An 18,484-nucleotide genomic window follows, 5' to 3' on the forward strand; every position below is an offset into this window, starting at 1 on the left:
AGTAGTCAAGATAATGAAAATGAAAGGGCAACTCATCAAAATTTATGTGGTGTAGCTAAAGCAGTGTGTGCTGGTTACTGAATTATTGCCTCTCTGCTCCAAATTCCTTGCTTGCCTGTTGTGTGAAAATGGGTTTTGGCCCTTTAAATATTTGTCCTTGCCAGCTGGAACTTTGTCATTAGAGGGCACTAGAAATATACTGCAGGAGGAAAAGGGTGTTTGCTTCCTGGTTCTGGTGTGCTTGCTTCTCCAGGATGCACAGTTTTCCCTAGTACCAAGTTTCTGCAGTTCACAGTGGCCAGCAACACCCAGCAACCAGCATGCAGTTTTGCAGCAGAATGCCTCCACTGAGACATATCCCCATGAATGTCTTTCACTGGCACCCCAGAAGGTGGATTTCCAGCACATTTCGTCAGTACAGCACCGTGGCAACTTCTCTGCCATCCAATAAGCCACAGCAGTGCCCTCTACAACAGGATGTTGATCTTAGGCCTGGGTGGCATCTTCCTTGGGTCAGCTATCTCAGCTCTAAGGGGAGAGGCTGTAACCTACATCTACTATTCCTATATCCTTTGGGATCCTCTTCTTGCTAGCCGATCTCTCATTACATCAATGACCTGGTACAGTTAATAATTCTTTTTCTTTTTTCTTTTTTTTTTTTTTTTGAGACAGTCTCTCACTCTATTGCCCAGGCTGGAGTGCAATGGTATGAGCTTAGCTCACTGCAACCTTCCCTTCCCAGGTTCAAGTGATTCCCATGCCTCATCTTCCCAAATAGCGGGACTACAGGTACGTGCCACTGCACCTGGATAATTTTTGTATTTTTAGTAGAGATGAGACTTCGCCATGTTGGCCAGGGTGTTCTCGAACTCCTGACCTTAAGTGATCCACCTGCCTTGGCCTCCCAAAGTGCTAGGATTACAGGCATGAGCCACCGCACCTGGCCTAATAATTATTTATATATATATATTTTTTGGTTAAAATTACTGTGTGGGTTCTCTCTGATTAGATTTCTTAATTCACAATGATTAGAAGAAAGTTGACTTTACATGCCTATATCAGAAAAGAAAAAAAATTAAAAATTAATTTTTAAGTTACTATCTCAAGAAGTTAGAAAAAGAACAGAAAATAGAGGGAAATTAATAAAAATGAAAACAGTAATTGATGAAATAGCTGACATAAAATTGAGAAAAATCAACAAAGCCAAAGCTTTCTTTTTAAAAGAATATCAGTAGATTTGATAAACTCTTAGCAAGACCAATCAAAAGTATAAATTACCAATATCAGAATGAAAGGGCAATATCCCTACAGATCCTACAAAACTAAAAAAAAAAAAATCAGAAATATTTTGAATAATTTTATATAAATACATTTGACAATCTATATAAAATGAATAAATTTATATAAAAACATGTCATCTAAACCGATAAAAGAAAAATTAAAAGAAATAAAAATCATTGTTAAATGTATTCTGTCTATAATTTAAAACTTACCCTCAAAGAAAATTTGAGCTTGGATATATTTAGTGGTGAATTCTCCAAAACATTTAAGAAAAAAATATCAATCCTACATAACCTCTTTTAGGGAAGAAAGAAAAAACACTTCCTAATTCATTTTTTTGAAGCTAGAACAACCCCAATACAAAAATATGACAAAAATATTATAATACAAGAAAGTTACAAGCTAATAATTCTTATGAACATAGGGACAAAAATTAGAACAAGTATTAAATAACCAAATCCAAAGAATATATAACAAAGATAACATATCATAACCAATTTGGTTTATTCTAGGAATAAAAATTGGTTTAAAAAGTTAATATGACTTACTTCACTAAATTATATTTGCTTTTATTATGTAAATAATAAAATAATAATAAAGGTAAAAATAACTGATCACCTCAATAGATGCAAAAAGGCCTCCAATTAACCACTAGTTCATAATAAAAGTTCTCAGCAAATTTGAAATATAAGTGAACTTTTTAATATGATAAAGTTTATGTACAAAAGGCCTGCTGCTAACATATTTAGTGGTGAAATGTGGAATGCTTTCTTCCTGAATTCATAAACCTCTCAAGTATATTTATTTTCATTACTTCTATTAATCATTGCACTGCAGGTCCTAGTTAGTGCAACAAGGCATGAAAGAAGAGTTGTGAAGTTGGAAAGAAGTAAGTAAAACTGTCATTTCAGATGACACGGTTGTAAATATAGAAAAATCCAAAAGAACATATACACAATTAGAATTAATGAATTTAGATAAGTCACTGAGTACAAAATCAATACATAATTTTTGTATGTGTTTGCAAAAACAATTGGTAAACAAAAAATGTTAAACAATACTATTAACAATATCATTGGAAAACCTCAAATATCTGGGAATAAATTTTATAAAAGACATGTAAGATCACTAAAGTGAAAATGGCAAAACATTTCAAAGAAAAATTACATAAGATCTAACTAGATGAATAGATATACCATGTTCATGGATTTGGAGACTTAATATCATAAATTAATTTTATAATTTAAAATTTAAAATCTATTCTTCAAAAGTAACTTTGTTGATTCAATGTAATCCCAATCAAGATCCTAATGGTTTTTGTGGAAATTTATTAGGGATTTCTAAAAGTTATATGGAAATGCAAATGACCTATAGCAGCCAAGAAATGAAGAAGAATAAATTGTTGGAAGATTTATCATATCAGATAGCATGACTTACCATAAAACTACAATATTTAATGCAGTGTGGTATTAGTACAATAATAAATACAGACACCAAAAGGGAGAGTCTAGAAATAGGCTCATATATATACTTGATGTACAACAATGGTGCCACTGTAATTTTGTAATAATAAGATATTTTTTCAATAAATGATGCTGGAGCAATTAGATAATTCATATGAAACAGACTTTAACCTTAATTTACACTACCTACAAAAATTAATACTGATCAAATTATAAACCTTCATGTGAAAGAAAAACAGTAATATCCAAGAAGAGAAGTCGATAAATTTTTTCTGTAAAGGGACGGATAGTAAATATTTTCAGCTTTGTAGGTCATACAGTCTCTCTTGCAACTACTTAACTCTGCTATTGTAGTCCAAAGGCAGCCAGAGACAATACATAAATGAATGAATGAGAATGGGCTGTGTTCCAACAAAAATTTATTTACAAAAACAAATGGCAGGTCACATGGGCCATAAATTTCTGATCCCTGCTCTAGAAGATAACAGAATAATTTCATGACATTGGGTAAGCAGTGATTTCTCAAATAAGATTCTCCAAAAACATAAAACATAAAAGATGGATTAATTCAAGTTCTGAGGTTCTGTTTATTGAAAGACATCATTAAGAGGATAAAACAGCAAAACATAGTTTAGTAGAAGATATTTGCTATATATGCATATCTATATATATGTATTACATATGTTTTATATATACATATAGATGCGTATATATGTATTTATATACACATATATATTGCATATATATCCAACAAATAACATATCTATAATATCTAAACAATGTCTACAAATCAATAAGAAAAAGACAAATCAATAAACAAAATGAGCAAAAACTTGAGTAGGCATTTTACAAAAGAGACTATCAATATGAATATAAGCACATGAAAAGATGTTCCATATAATTAGTAATCAGAGAAATCCAAATAAGAATAAACCATAATCAGATATTAGTACATCCCCAGCAAAATGGAGGAAAGGAAAAAGAATGACACAAAAATCAATGTGCAAAAATCGCTAGCATTCCTATACACCAAAAACAGGCAAGCCAAGAGCCAAATCATGAATGAACTTCCATTCACAATTGCTACAAAAAGAATAAAAAACCTAGGAATACAGCTAATAAGGGAAGTAAAGGACCTCTTCAGGAGAACTACAAATCACTGCTCAAATAAATCAAAGATGACACAAACAAATGGAAAAACATTCCATGCTCATGGATTGGAAGAATCAATATTGTGAAAATGGCCATACTGCCCAAAGCAATTTAAATATTCTATGCTACTCCCATTAAACTACCATTGGCTTCTTCACAGAACTAGAAAACACAATTTTAAAATTCATATGGAACCAAAATAGAGCCTGAATAGCTAAAGCAATACTAGGCAAAAAGAACAAAGCTAGGGGCATCACGCTACCCAACTTCAAACTATACTAAAGGGCTACAGTAACTAAAACAGCATGGTACCAGTACAAGGACAGACACAAAGACCAATGGAACAGAATAGAACACCCAGAAATAAGACCACACACTTAAAACCATCTGATCTTTGACAAACCTGACAAAAACAAGCAATGGGGAATGCATTCTCTATTTAATAAGTGGTGCTGGGAGAACAGGCTAGCCATATGAAGAAAATTGAAAGTGGACCCCTTCCTTATACCATGTACAAAAATCAACTCAAGATGGATTAAAGACTTAAATGTAAAACCCAAAACTATAAAAACCCTAGAAGAAAACCTAGGCAATACCATTCAGGACATAGGCATAGGCAAAGATTTCATGAAGATGCCAAAAGCAATCACAACATAAGCAAAAATTGACAAATGGGATCTAATTAAACTAAAGAACCTTTGCACAGCAAAAGAAACTATCAAGAGAGTAAACAGAAAAGTGGTAGAATGGGAGAAAATTTTGCAATCTGTGCATCTAACAAAGATCTAATATTCAGCATCTACAAGGAACTTAAACAAATATACAAGAAAAAACAATCCCATTAAAAAGTGGGCAAAGGACATAAACAGACATACAGACACTTCTCAAAAGAAGACATACATGCAGCCAACAAACATAAAAACAAAGCTCAACATCACTGATCATAAGAGAAATGCAAATCAAAACCACAATGAGACACCATCTCACACTAGTCAGAACAGTTACTATTAAAAAGTCAAAAAATAACAGATGCTGGTGAGATTGTGGAGAAAAAGGAACACTTTTACTCCGTTGGTGGGAGTATAAATGAGTTCAACCATTGTGGAAGACAGTGTGGCAATTCCTCCAAGACTTAGAGACAGAAATAACATTCAACCCAACAATCTCATTCCTGGGTATATATCCAAAGGAATATATTAACAAATTGTTGTATTATAAAAACACATGCACATGTATGTTCATTGGAGCACTGTTCACAATAGCAAACACATGGAATCAACTAGATGCCCATCAATGATAGACTGGGTAAAGAAAATGTGGTACATATATACCATGGAATACTATGTAGCCAACAGAAGGAATGAGATCATGTCCTTTGCTGGGACATGGATGGAGCTGGAGGCCACTCTCGTTAGCAAAGTAACGCAGGAACAGAAAAGCAAATACTGCACGTTCTCACTTACAAGTGGGATCTAAATGATGAGAACACATGGACACATAGAGGGGAACAGCACACACTGGGGTCGATGGCAGGACAGAGGGTGGGAGGAGGGAGAGAATTTAAAAAAATAAATAAATAAGTAATGAACTACTAGGCTTCATACCTTGGTGATGAAGTAATCTGTACAACAAACCTCCATGACACACATTTACCTATGTAACAAACGTGCACATCTTGCACATGTACCCCTGAACTTAAAACTTTTAAAAAACAAATAAATAAATAAATAAAAATTAGCTTAAATTCAATATTCATCTCAAACTTTTCAAAATCTATTTCACACCTATAATTATATCCCCTTCTAATTTCTAACGCTGATAACTCTTTTTTTAACCGTGGTGAGACATTCCAGACTTCTGACATTTTTTAGTTCTTTTCAAAAAATCATCTCTTAGTTTTATACAAAATTATCCCACCCCAAACCCCAGCATTTTATTCATTTTCTTTTTCTTTAGTAATACCCTTGCTTCTACTTTACGTATTTTTTTTCCACTAGCTTTTTAAGCTTTGTACGTGATTTACTTCTAGCCAACCTTTTCTTATTTTTAAAACACGCATACCTGGCTGCATTTTCTCTGAGGATATGTAGATTTTGATTTGTTTTGTTTTCATTGTCATTCTTGTTGTAGTTAAATACACTAGCTCTGAATCATGCTATCTAGGTTCAAATCCAAACTCTGTCATTGATGGATTGTGTGCCCTCGGCTGGGTAATTTAGTATAGCTTTGTGTTTCAGTTTCTCATCTGTGAAATGAGATGATAATGGAATCAACTTCCCAAGATTACTGTGAAAATAAAAAGATAATCCACGTAGATCACTTAGCATAATGCTGGTCGTATAATAATGTTCAATAATTTTAAGATACTATCATTTGTAAATAATTTATAATTTCATTTTAAATTTCTTTGTATTAAAGTTATTTAAAGGAGTGGTTTCTATTTCCAAGTTTATAAACAATTTGCTTATTAATCACAAATTTTATTTCAGTATAAAAAATGTGACCAGAATGATTTATCTTGAAATTTAACATTTTCTTTGTGTTTTAGCAGCTAATGTTTCATGTGTGTTTGAGGAGACTATGCATTCACTGTTTATTCATACAAAGTCCTTTCTTCGATCAAGCTTCTTTGTTATTCCAATCCTCTCTACCCTTACCTTTTTCCTACTTGATCTATCAATTTGAGATGTGTGTTAAAGTCTTCTAAAATGGCTCTGTATTTTTCATTCCTACTTATATTTCTATCATTTTCACTTTATAGGTTATAAAGATGACATCTGATGTTATATTGTTAGATTTATAAAGGTTCATTATTAGTAGAGCTTCTTATGGAATTGTATATTTCACCAATATGAACATTTTTTATCTTGTCAAATCCTTTTCGCATTATTCTTTTTTGTCTAACGTTAATGTTACTATATTTGTTATCCTTATTAGAACTTGCCTGATGCATCTTTCTACATTTTTATTTCCAACCTTCTTTTTAGATGTCTTTTTCTAAATAACATATAACCAGATTTGCTGTTGATCTTTACCAAATTTGAGATTCCTTTTATTAAAGAAATTGTGTCCATTTGCCATATACTGGAATCACTGATGGCTTGACTTTTTTTCTGCCATCTGGTGTTCCATATGTGTGTGTATGTGTTTACCATACACACACAGCTATGTAAAAGTTATCAAACACAGAGCTTTTAGAACTTACCTCCTATCTCTCCATCATGCTTTGTCCCTGCCATCTTTATGTTGCAATCATTTAGAACAGGGGTTCGCCTGCCCCCTCCTTTTGTAAAGTCTTATTGCACATTCATTTACATATTATCTATGGCTGCTTTCACACTACAACAGCAGAGCTGAGTGGTTGCAACAGAGTCTATATGGAACACAAAACTGAAAATATTTACTGTCTGGTCTTTTACAGAAAACATTTGCCAATGTCTAATCAAGATTTTAATTTTATGCTATTAATTTTAAATATATGTCATATTTAGACAAATCATCTAGCATCTTTTCTCTCCACTGATTCTTGAACCCTTCACCTTCATCTTTCTTGGATTCATTATTTATTTTGTTAAAGTTTATCCTATAGTCATCCTTTCAAAGAGATTCTATTGGTGATACACATGTCCTGAGTTTATGTCAAAAATCACGTTTTTAAATTTCTGGGATCATTGCTCCATTTTCATGGATGTAATATCTTGAACCTCTTTGAGAATAATTGTTACATTTGTGATACTTATAAGTATATATTTTACATACAATAATTATACTTTCTTATTATAACATTTATAAAAAGAATTTGTATTCATCTTTTTAAAATTTATAAACTCTCTTTCCTTAGGTATTATTTTTACTGACTTTGGTATCTCTGCAAACTTGTATTATTCTTGTATTGGATTATTCTTGTACTTTATGAATGAGAATCCCTGTTAGCTCTCTCCTGCTTGATGTGGGTCAACTTGTGCTTACAGGCGAAGGGAAGGGCATATTGCTGGGGAGAGTGTTTCTTTTCAGAGTGAGGAGCCTCCCTGTGCCTCCTGGGGTCCACTGCTACTCTTCAGTCCGTTCGCTCTCAGAATCCACAGGCTTACTACTTTAATCTGTGGACAATTACAAGCAAGAGAAGGGAATGTGAGTAGCAGTCCAGCTGCTCCAAATGTAGTTATCAATTAATCACTCTGGCCATTACCCTAGGCTGTCCAATTCATAGAATCTGCTCTCTCTGAGCTTGTAGCATCCCTGAAATTTCTTCTACCTCCTCAGCAATCTAGGGCCAAATGAGTATGTATGGCACAGTTGCTCTAGTATGTTTTTCTAAAGTTTGATCCCATCTCCTAAAAATTTCTCATACATTTATGGCACTTTTTTGGTCCCCAGTCCTGTTACCAATTAACTTAACCCCCTTTAATCTTTTCTGTCATTTCATAAGATTTGGTAGAGGTAACTTTCCTGCAGGCTGGCATCTTGAGTTACTCTTCATACACAGGATTTTTCAATTAACTCTTTCAAAACACTATTCAATAAACTTTGTGGGTGATAACCTATGTTCTTGCCATTTTTATTTCAAAACATTTAAAAAGATACTCAAAGTTTCTTTGACACAGAGAGAAAAGTGAAGCCCTACTCCAACAATTCTCTGAGGGGATTTAAAATGATAAAATTTCACTAACTATAGTGGAAAGGGGTATTGGAAAGGGGTATTTAGTCTCAAGTCACTAGCCTTTAACAATACCTTGGGTGGTCTATTCCATTTTTCAAAAAAAAAAAGTTCTTTCATGGGGATAGGAGACACTGATTGTGAAGAGCTGTAATTTTTAGCACTTTTTCCCCTTATACATTGGGCAGTGATAAGTGACATTTTCAGTCAGATTTGGCTAACAAGCTCATCCTGTTATGGCATTCTACTCTCCTCCCTGCCATACCTCAATTCCTGACTGCTGAGTAGCCTATTCAGAGTACATCAGGAGCTAACTTTAACAGTTAATACTCATTAAGAGAACTCTTCTGAGAGTAGCCAGAAAGCACAAACCCTCTCCTCTAATACCATTTGGAGTTTTGAGTCCCTGACCAGCTGGTGTCATTTGGCTTTCTTGAGGGACCTCAGAAGGGATACATGTTTAAAATTCCTATAAATATTGTGTAAGATTTTCCAACTGATCTGAAGCCCTTCCATTCTTTCTCCTTTTTCAGTTCTGGGGTTGATATTTGGAGGTGGTTAAAGTCAGACACCTCTGTACACTCCCAGAACCCTCTGACATAGCATGTGTTGAACCTCTCCTTGTTTTATGGTTTTTGGGTTTTTTTGCTTGGTGTAGGCAAAATTTTTTCTTCTTGCCATCCAATGGTTCCTCTTTCACTATCTGCTGTGTGCATTTCAAACTTGTAGAGTTTAAATGTCCTTCTGTGCTCTGATCAAGGAATTTCTTGCAGCAGCTATCTTAGGTGCAGTGTGGCTTTTAGTGATCGTGACCTATGCTTTATCAGATTATAAAGTAGTGGCATGTAACAACTAGGCTGCCACCACTTTTGGTTTTCAGGGCTCCTGTCATTTCGAGGGCCCTTATCCCCTGCCATCAATCTCTTTCTTCTCTTCTCCTCTCTACCTCCCAGAAAAAAAGGAAGGGAAATTCATATTTATTTGGCTTTTACTATATGTAAAGCATTGTGTGGGGTATTTTCAGAAATACTTCTCATTAAATTATCAGTAAAACTGAGTGAAGGAGTTATTATCCCCACTTTTACCAATTGGAAAACTGAGGCTCAGAGAAGTGAAGAACTTGCCTGAGATCACAAAAGTGGCAAATGGTAGAGCTGAGATTTGGATCCTAGACTCTAAATCTGGAAGCCCGGGGGATCTCCACAAGGGTCAGCCTCAAGCCTCATCTGCCCAAGAGTGTGGATCTGAATTCAGATAAGAAACTAGAGGTTATAGCAAGCATGTAGCGGACTCTTTTCCTTAAAAGGAACAAAGCTGGCCAGAGTACCTTTAAATCTGGAGAATTGTAGCACCAGATGTCAGGCTGAACAGACACAGTTGGCTGCTTGAAAAATTTCTGTAGAGTCATGGAGACATGAATTTTAAGTACGAATTAACTATGTTCTCAGTTCCTGCACTGTTATTATGAATAAGACATTGAGCTTTCTTATTAGCCCGTCCTGCTTTTTCCAACATTCTGCTTTTATTTCTTGGCCTGGACAAAAAAAAAAAAGTTTTTTCTAATAGCTAAATTCAACAAACATTCATTGTTTGGCTACTTTGTGGGAGGGACTATAATATATGTTGGAGATATAGAGAAGATTAAAAATATACTTCCTGACCAAATATAGTTTGTAGTACTAGAAGTCAGGTAGAGGGAGTGTAGATGCAAAAAACAGGCAAACAAACCTACAATTAGTCTACAATGAGATAGTATGACATAAGCCTGTACAAGGGCCACAGAACCACAGAAAAGAGACAGCTAACACAACCTGACTGGGAATGGGTAGTGAATAAGAAAAAACTGCTGAGAGGATGCAATTCTTGACACCAGCAGGACCATAACTTTATGTGTAAGACTCTCTGGGGGGAAGAGAAAATCACACTAAACTAAGAAAGTAATGAAAGTCTTCTCCTGAGTGTCTGAGAAGATAATTCAGTTGCTAGAGCTGCACTGTAGCCTAAACGAACTTTTCACACCCCAGCTCCCTTTAAGTTTCTATGTCATCACTTGTATGTCTGTTCCTGGATTTCTGGGTGGTTTTCCTGAATTTCCCTAAGGCCTGGCCAATAATCCATTCCTCTTCATTTGCACCTGCTTTCTCTGGTGCTCCATCAGGAAATTTACTCAGCTCCTATCATTCCCTGGGCCTACTGCTCCTACCAATACTAAGCCACTATCTTATCTTCTGTAAGCCCTCTGAGCTCCTCTTCACACAGTTTCTGCTTAATCATTGCCTCTTCTGGTTGTTGTCTAATGGTTTCTGAGGTTAGCTTTCTCTTGTGTATCTTTTAGCTACTGTTTTTACTCCCAACTGCCTAACCTTCTGTCCTTATCATATTCATACTCTCCAAAAAGAGGAATCAATTCGTTAACTAATTACTAATCTCTTCCTTGGGCAAAGGTTTTATTGAGTCAGCTCATAAGTCACTGTCTAGCCAGATTGATTGCTGTGGTGTCAGATGTTGAGCCCTGTTCCAACCAGGGGGCAAGGGTTACAAGAGACAAGGATGGAAGTGCTTACATCAATAGAGCCAGGCTTGGAGTGGGACTGTGGATATGGCAGACAACCTGAGGCTTTGCTGAATTAGGAGAACGACATTACAGGCATAGTTAGAGGCATTTTAAATGGAGAAAACAAAAATATACTAACATCAGCTACAATATAACAATGGCATAACTTCAGGAGATGGCAGGGGAAAAAGGGATGAAGAAAAATAGAAATTAATCCTTGGGAATAAACATTTATGTACAAGGAAGAGCACAGAAAATAGATCTATTCTTGGAAAGGAGACAAGTTGGCCCACTTCATAGGAAATTACCTTTGCTGAGATCCACATAAAGAAAATCCAAAGACATCTTCTTCTTCTCAAATATATGAGGAGTGACTTACAGAGTGTGGTAAGTGTCATGGTTCCTTGGCCTAGCCAGGTTGACACATACCCAGGTATTCAATCATACTCTAAGCTGGATGTTGCTGTAAAGGGATGTATTTTGCAGATGTGGTTAATTAGCTACAATCAGTTGACTTTAAGTAGATTATCCTAAATAATTTGGGTGAGTCTCATCCAATCAGGTGAAAGGTCTTAAGAGTAAAACTGAATTTTTTTTTTTCTAAGGAAGAAGAAATTTCACCTGTGAGTTGCTGCGCAAGGCATTTTGGCTGCTCTGCAGATTTCAGACCTGCCAGCCTCACAATCACATAAGCCAATTCCTTTAAAATATATAAACATACAAATATAAAATATGTATCTCCTACTAGTTGTTCTCTGGTAGAACCTTGCTTTGTAAAGAATACAGTGTGGAAGCACAAACTCCTCAGACTAGCTTCAATAGACTCGGAATTTGGTACCCCATATAACCTTTATCATCAGTTGTTCACTCCAATTAGACCAGTCTCCTGTGTGTCTTGTCATTTGCATGCGCATTTTCCTGCTTCTACTCACACTGCTTTTCCCTTCGGACTTGTCTCCATTCTTTCTTCCACCTTTATATTACTCACACTCTAGCTCCATCCCAAGTCCTTCATGAAGCTGCTTTTAACTTTAGCTCCTTTTGCTCTTTCTCTAAACTTCCTTAGCAGTTATTAGCTATGCCATTCACTGAAGTTTTTAATCTTATATATCTCACCTACCACTGTCTTTTTTATATAGTATTCACTACTATGAAGTATAAATTTGCAAGTACAAATTTGGGTGTGCAAGACATGTCACTATTCTTTAAATCAAATTAAATTTACCATAGACTTAAGTGATCTCAGCCTTAATTCTGCTGGAGTAGAAGGAAATCCAATCTCAGTTCTTACTGGGCTTTCCTCTCTTCCTAGTACTGCAGTAGAGTTTGAAAGACTTATGTTGAGCCTAGAAAATGGAAGATGAACTTTGACATCGTCACTGGTTCCTAGAAGCCAGGCAATTCCTCCACTTATGGACCAAGAGAGGCAAGGGAATCCAGCCTCCCTAATGGCATCATGCATCCATATGAGGTTAGAATATCTTCCGGGGGTACTCTTATTCTCGCTACCGGAACCCCAATTTTTGATTTTCTACAATTCGTGGGAATTTTTTTTCCTGTAATTCTACCTGCCCATAGACGCTTCTTCTTTCTTTCCTTTATTTTATTTTATTTATTTATTTCTTTTTTTAGAGGGAGCCTCACTCTGTCACCCAGGCTGGAGTGCAGTGGCACAATCTCAGCTCACTGCAACCTCTGCCTCCCAGGTTCGAGCAATTCTCTGCCTCAGCCTCCCGAGTAGCTGGGATTACAGGCACCTACCATCATACCGGCTAATTTTTGTATTTTTAGTAGAAACGGGCTTTCACCATCTTGGCCAGACTGGTCTTGAACTCCTGACCTTGTGATCCACCTGTCTCAGCATCTTTCTTTCTTTTCCTTCCCTCCTTCCCTCCCTCCTTCCTTCTTTCCTTTCCTTCCTTCCTCCCTCCCTCCTTCCCTCCCTCTCTCTCTTCCCCCCCTCTCTCCCCCCCCAGATGTGCTTGCCTTTTTCACCCGCTAGCAACGTCTCCTCAAAGAGCAACAAACTTGGAAGACAGATTGCTGGGTACAACTCCAGAAATAACATTGACACTGCATTCTAAGGAGTCCTGTTCCAGGAGGCTTCATTTAAAATGTGAATGGTGTCCCGTGGAGTTGCCTAAGAGCCCTTGTCAGACAACTTTCTGTCTAGTAACACAAAATTCCCTTGAAACCTGCTTGGAATGGAAGGGAGGGAAAATATAAGGAGCACAAAACCCAATTAAATAGCTCAATAAATTATCCTATCACACACCTTTTGTTTTTTTCTTGTGTTTTTATTTCACTTTTTAAAAAATATGTATGGGCTGTAGTGTTCCAGTTAGGTTATGAGCTTCTTGAAAATGAGAGCACTATTTTATTCACCACTTATTTTTTAATCTTTCTAAGGTCCCAACATAATAACTTGTACATAGCAGGTTCTCAAATGTGCCTTGAAAGGAATGGAGAAATGATCGACTTAGTGAATTACTGGTTATGCCCCACCTGTTCAGACTGCACTGGCACTGACTTCCTCACTGGAGGATTGGCTCTGGTGTCTTTTCATTATCACTTTTAGTGTTAGGTAAATAACTATAACACTTTTAGTGTCACAATGTAGTGTTTTTCTTTATCTGCTTCTATTCACAGCCACTCCTTTCCTGAATTTCTGAGAGATCAAATTTCTACTTGGGACCTTTTTGGCCCAAGTTAAACACTGCCTTTAAAATGTAGGTAGATGATATTAACTTGAACCTTCTTTAAGGTAAAAGAATTGAAGGTTACAACATAAACATGTATATGGTACCAACAGTGGAAAATTTCTAAGTGAAATCAAAGCGGGACCTGGCATTCGTTTCATCATACTACTCACTTGAAGAGCTGAGTACATTATGTGAACTTTATCCCATTAATCCTTAGAGATAAGCAAAGGGACTTGAAAGAATGACTTGTATAGATAGGGTCACATAGCCAGGTAGTGACAGTGTTAACAGCCTGCTGCCTTGACAGTATTTGAATAGTTAAGCTACTTGACCTTAACACTGGGCTATACATTGTTTTAATGACATAATAACATATTTGTTCTCTAACAGGAGAATTCACATTTTCACAGCATACTTACATTAGCACTCCTGGTATTGAGAACATGTATCCAAATTTGCCAATATTAACTTAGTTCTGAACCCCCCAACTTCCCTCTTCTGTAATCTTGTTGCTGCTTTTATTTTTCTCCTCTTCACTCCTTCCCACGTCCTCTTCTGTCTAATGCTATTAAAGACTGAAAGAAAGCTCAATCACATTACAGCATTGAAACTTACATATATATGAGCCCTCCTCGGACTACTTGCACTTTGAAAGACAACAGCTTAACTGAAAGAAATTATCTATCACTTTCTGCTATCAAGGAAGATTTTGGGGGAGGTGAAAAGCCTTCTTTCCTTGTTCTCTTAACATGTAGGTGATTACACTCTACTTTCAGCTTCTAGAGGAGAAAGTTTGCAATGGAAAAAGACAGAGAAGTAATGATCACGGGAAAAGAGGATGAGGAGTGGGGAAAGAAGGAGAACAGGATAGAACTTTACCTTTTCCATATCTGGTAAACCAGCATACTTTGTGGAAGTGAAATGCATACTTTCAGCACTTAACCAGCACGTACCAATAATGAAACCGACCTTCAGGCCTTCTTTTGACAGTACAATCCTAACTATAATGCAAAGTAACATTTTGTAAAATGGGTTTTTGTCTCCCTCTCCTTCTTTTCCCTCCCCTATACTCATTTAGGATCTGATCACAGAGTCAACACCGGGCTATGCATTATTCCCTCAGCAAACAGTACCCTTTCATGGCTTCACACCAATGCTCATGTTACTCCCTTTACCTGAAATCGTCTTCCCTCTGTTGCTCTGCCTATTCAAATCCTATTCATCCAACGAGACCCAATTAAAATGCCAGCCATGATGCCTTCTCCAGTTATTCTACCCTGAGCAAGACCAATCCCTCCCTCCATTATGACTCCACAACACTAGTGGATATGTTTATATTTTATAACTCATCATCTTACATATGTTAATATGTTGCTCTACTCCACAAGACGTAAACTACTTCAAGTTGGGGCCAGGTCTTATTTATTCATATTTTCTGTGCCTAATACTGCTATATATCAGGCATGATAAATGTATATACTATAGTATGGACAGTATAAAATGTTCAGTTTCATAAAGGAGACAAGGTTTACAGACATAAGAGAGCAAGACAGCATAAGAGATTGGGCTAGGAAAATGAGGGTTAGGTAACTACTAAATTCCACAAATATTATTCAATAGCCAGGAGTCAGGAATTATGTCCCGGGACTGCTAGGATAAATAAAATAGTCATTTCCTTTGAGGTGCTCACAATCCATCTCGTAGATACTCTTTAAACTGGACAACACTTCCCTGGCTTACCTATCACTTTACATGTTGGTCCTTACAGCAATCCTGTGATGTACATCATTATTTTCATTTTTATGGAGATAGAAACAAAGGGTTTGAATTCCCAGGCCTTCTGACTCCAAGGCCAGGTTTTTCTACCACACTATATCAGTGTTCCTCAAAACTTTCCTCTGGTGTACACTTTCCCAGTAGAGAATAAATGTAGGCTCCTCAGGGTTGGGATATACTTGTGTGTTATCTTAAAAAGTCATTCTTACTACAATATCTTACCTTACTTACCAGAGAGTCAAAACCATGCTCAGAGGAAATGAGCCACATTGATTCTGGGTCCTTGAGGGTCCTCAGGACAGGGTTTCACAATCAGAGGAGTCCCAATACGAGAAGCACATGGCTAAACTCCTGCCTTTATTTAGGGTCCCTGGGTTTGGCTTGAGTCCACACCCAAAATTTTGGGTAACTTCATCAGATTTCTTAATGTCATAATTTTATTCAGTCTTCTCTGAAGACTGGAACAAAACACCCACTGTACTCACAGATGTTAAGTGAGTAGTGAGGGCTGACCCTTTCCTCCCTGAAAGGGTATCTCACTCTAGCAATAAGGTCTCAGTCTGATACTATCTGCCACCCCTCCCCCATTGCTGGTCTTCAACTCCCTGTGGGTCCGGAAAAGGCTTACCACCACACTCCGGTCAGCACCGCCGCTAGAGGGCAGCCCGTGGCTGCAGCTTCGTGAGCCCTCTACTGGCTGCTGGGGTGACCTGGCTCTTTTATGGAACCCATTAAAAACTCTCAGAAGTTGCACTTGGGAAGCCAGCCTGTGTGACACCCGGTAGCGAACTTTTTATAAAACTTCTTGGTTCTCAGCTTCCTTTTCTTAAGGCCTTTGGCAGGCCTCAGATACGTTACCCCCTTGATGAGTCTCCCACTTCCTAAGGATCTCCCCCTCACAGGGTGTTACAACTTGGAGTCATCATTCTCTCTTGGCAAGGCAAAAAATTAGAATCTTGGGGAACTTGGCAACTTTCCTCAGCGTGATATAGGGCATACACACACACACACACACACACACACACACACACACACACATATACCTACAATTCAAGAATTTTCAGCGTTAATTCCAGTTTCAGCATAGCTTGCAAGCTCTGGAATTAAACTTCCAGGACTCAAATTTTGGCTTCTGCAGTTACTAATTGGGTAATTTTAAGAATGTTAATTAACCTAAGCTTCCATTTCATCTGTAACAGCGGGAGAATAATAATACCTACATCATACACTTTTGGGGAGGAACAACTATGATAATGTATGGAAAGTGCTAGTCTGGCACATAAAGTGTTCAACAAACATTAGCTATTTTTATTCTTTAAAGCTTCTGTCTAGTGCACACCATGTCTATCAATTCGGTCCAGAAAAATACTGTCTTCACACACCCACATGAAGATATGTATGCAAAATGAATTTCATAAACCACCTATAGTTTCCTAAAGTGGCTAATAGAGACCTCAGAATATGGAAAAGGGGGCTCATTTGTGTGATGCAATTCGTGCAATGGGTAGTTGAAGCATAGTGTAATCCAAGAGGCCACGGTGGGGGTTGGGGGGCGCTGTGTTTCGCACACAGGTGTTCTTTCTCCTCGCACCCTCACCCCTCACCACGTGCAAGCATTCAGTGTGAGTCTGCGCCTTGAGTCTGTGGGCCAGGACAGAGGGCACAGTGGACAAAAGCAACAGGGTTTCAGGTCAAGGCAGGGAACTGAGAACTCAAAGGCCCGGCAACCCAAGCCAATCAGATTCACCATCCACTAGGAGTCTAAAAGGTGGCAGAGCCTCACAGCCCAAAGTCCACGCACAGCAGGAAAGTGGCCAGAGGATCTGACAGGTAGAAACCTGATAGAGACTCTATTAGAAAAGTTAAAGCTGAAGGGCTCATAACACCCACGGGCCCAAAGAAAGGTCAGTGTGAGCTGAACAGCTGTTCCATTTGGTGCCAGAGGCCTTGGTTGTTGTCTTCTACATCCAGGCAGCCTCCCTGATCAGCCCCACCTAGAAAAGCCAATTCTTCTGCTCTTAAAGGAGACTGACTTATTTGTAGCAAAGCTATCATTTAGGTATGAATGGGAAGGGGGGGAACGGTGCGGAGTCTGCGGGGGGAGGGCGGGTGTTCAACGGGCTCCAAAGGAAGGAGCTCGTGGCTGAAGCCTGAGCCTCCATGTTGTGAGTACTACATGCGTTTCTTTCAGAGGCAGACAGGGGCCTTGGCTGCAGGGACCCTGACAAGCCGCGACTTGAGCTATGCTTTAGAGCCTGGGTTGAATTGGGAGCGGTATAAAGGAGGAGGGAGGGCATGCCTGGAAAGGGGGTGGGGTGGGGTGGTGTGGGGAGGTGGAGGGGAACAGCATGAGCAAAGGCACGCAGGAAGAATGAATCTGCTGCACGTTGAGGATGGCATAGAGACTTCCCTGATTGGAGCTGGGAGTTCTTGCAGGGGGATGGAGGCCGCTATGATTGGATAGCTGAAGTGGGGCCAGATTTGGAGGGCTTTGAATGCCCGACCGAGGAGCACTGAACCCGGCTCCTGACTCGCGATTTCCGTTCAAAACCGAATTACCTAAAGGGTGGTTAATTCCAACGTGTGTTCTTCTTTGGGGGCTTCGGAAAAGTCGGTTTATCGTCTTACCTGCTTCAGTTCTCTTCATTTACTCAGGGAGGAAGTAATCCTCACATGTGCAGGGAGGGGGGATAATGATTTCTCTTCACTTGCTTTGAAGATGCCTCCCCCGCCCCAAATCCCACTTCCACGCCAAATATTATTAAATTTGGTTTCTCCTCCTCCTCACGCAAGTTCTCTTTCTCTCGCCAGCACCTCCCCCACGTTTTCCTGCTCTCCACCAGTCGAGCCCGACTCCTCCCGGCCCCCAGCGGCGCGCTTCCCCGGCCCGCTGGCCCGC

This window comes from Colobus angolensis, unplaced genomic scaffold, assembly GCF_000951035.1.
Source record: "Colobus angolensis palliatus isolate OR3802 unplaced genomic scaffold, Cang.pa_1.0 Scaffold19, whole genome shotgun sequence".
NCBI classification, from domain to species: Eukaryota; Metazoa; Chordata; class Mammalia; order Primates; family Cercopithecidae; genus Colobus; species Colobus angolensis.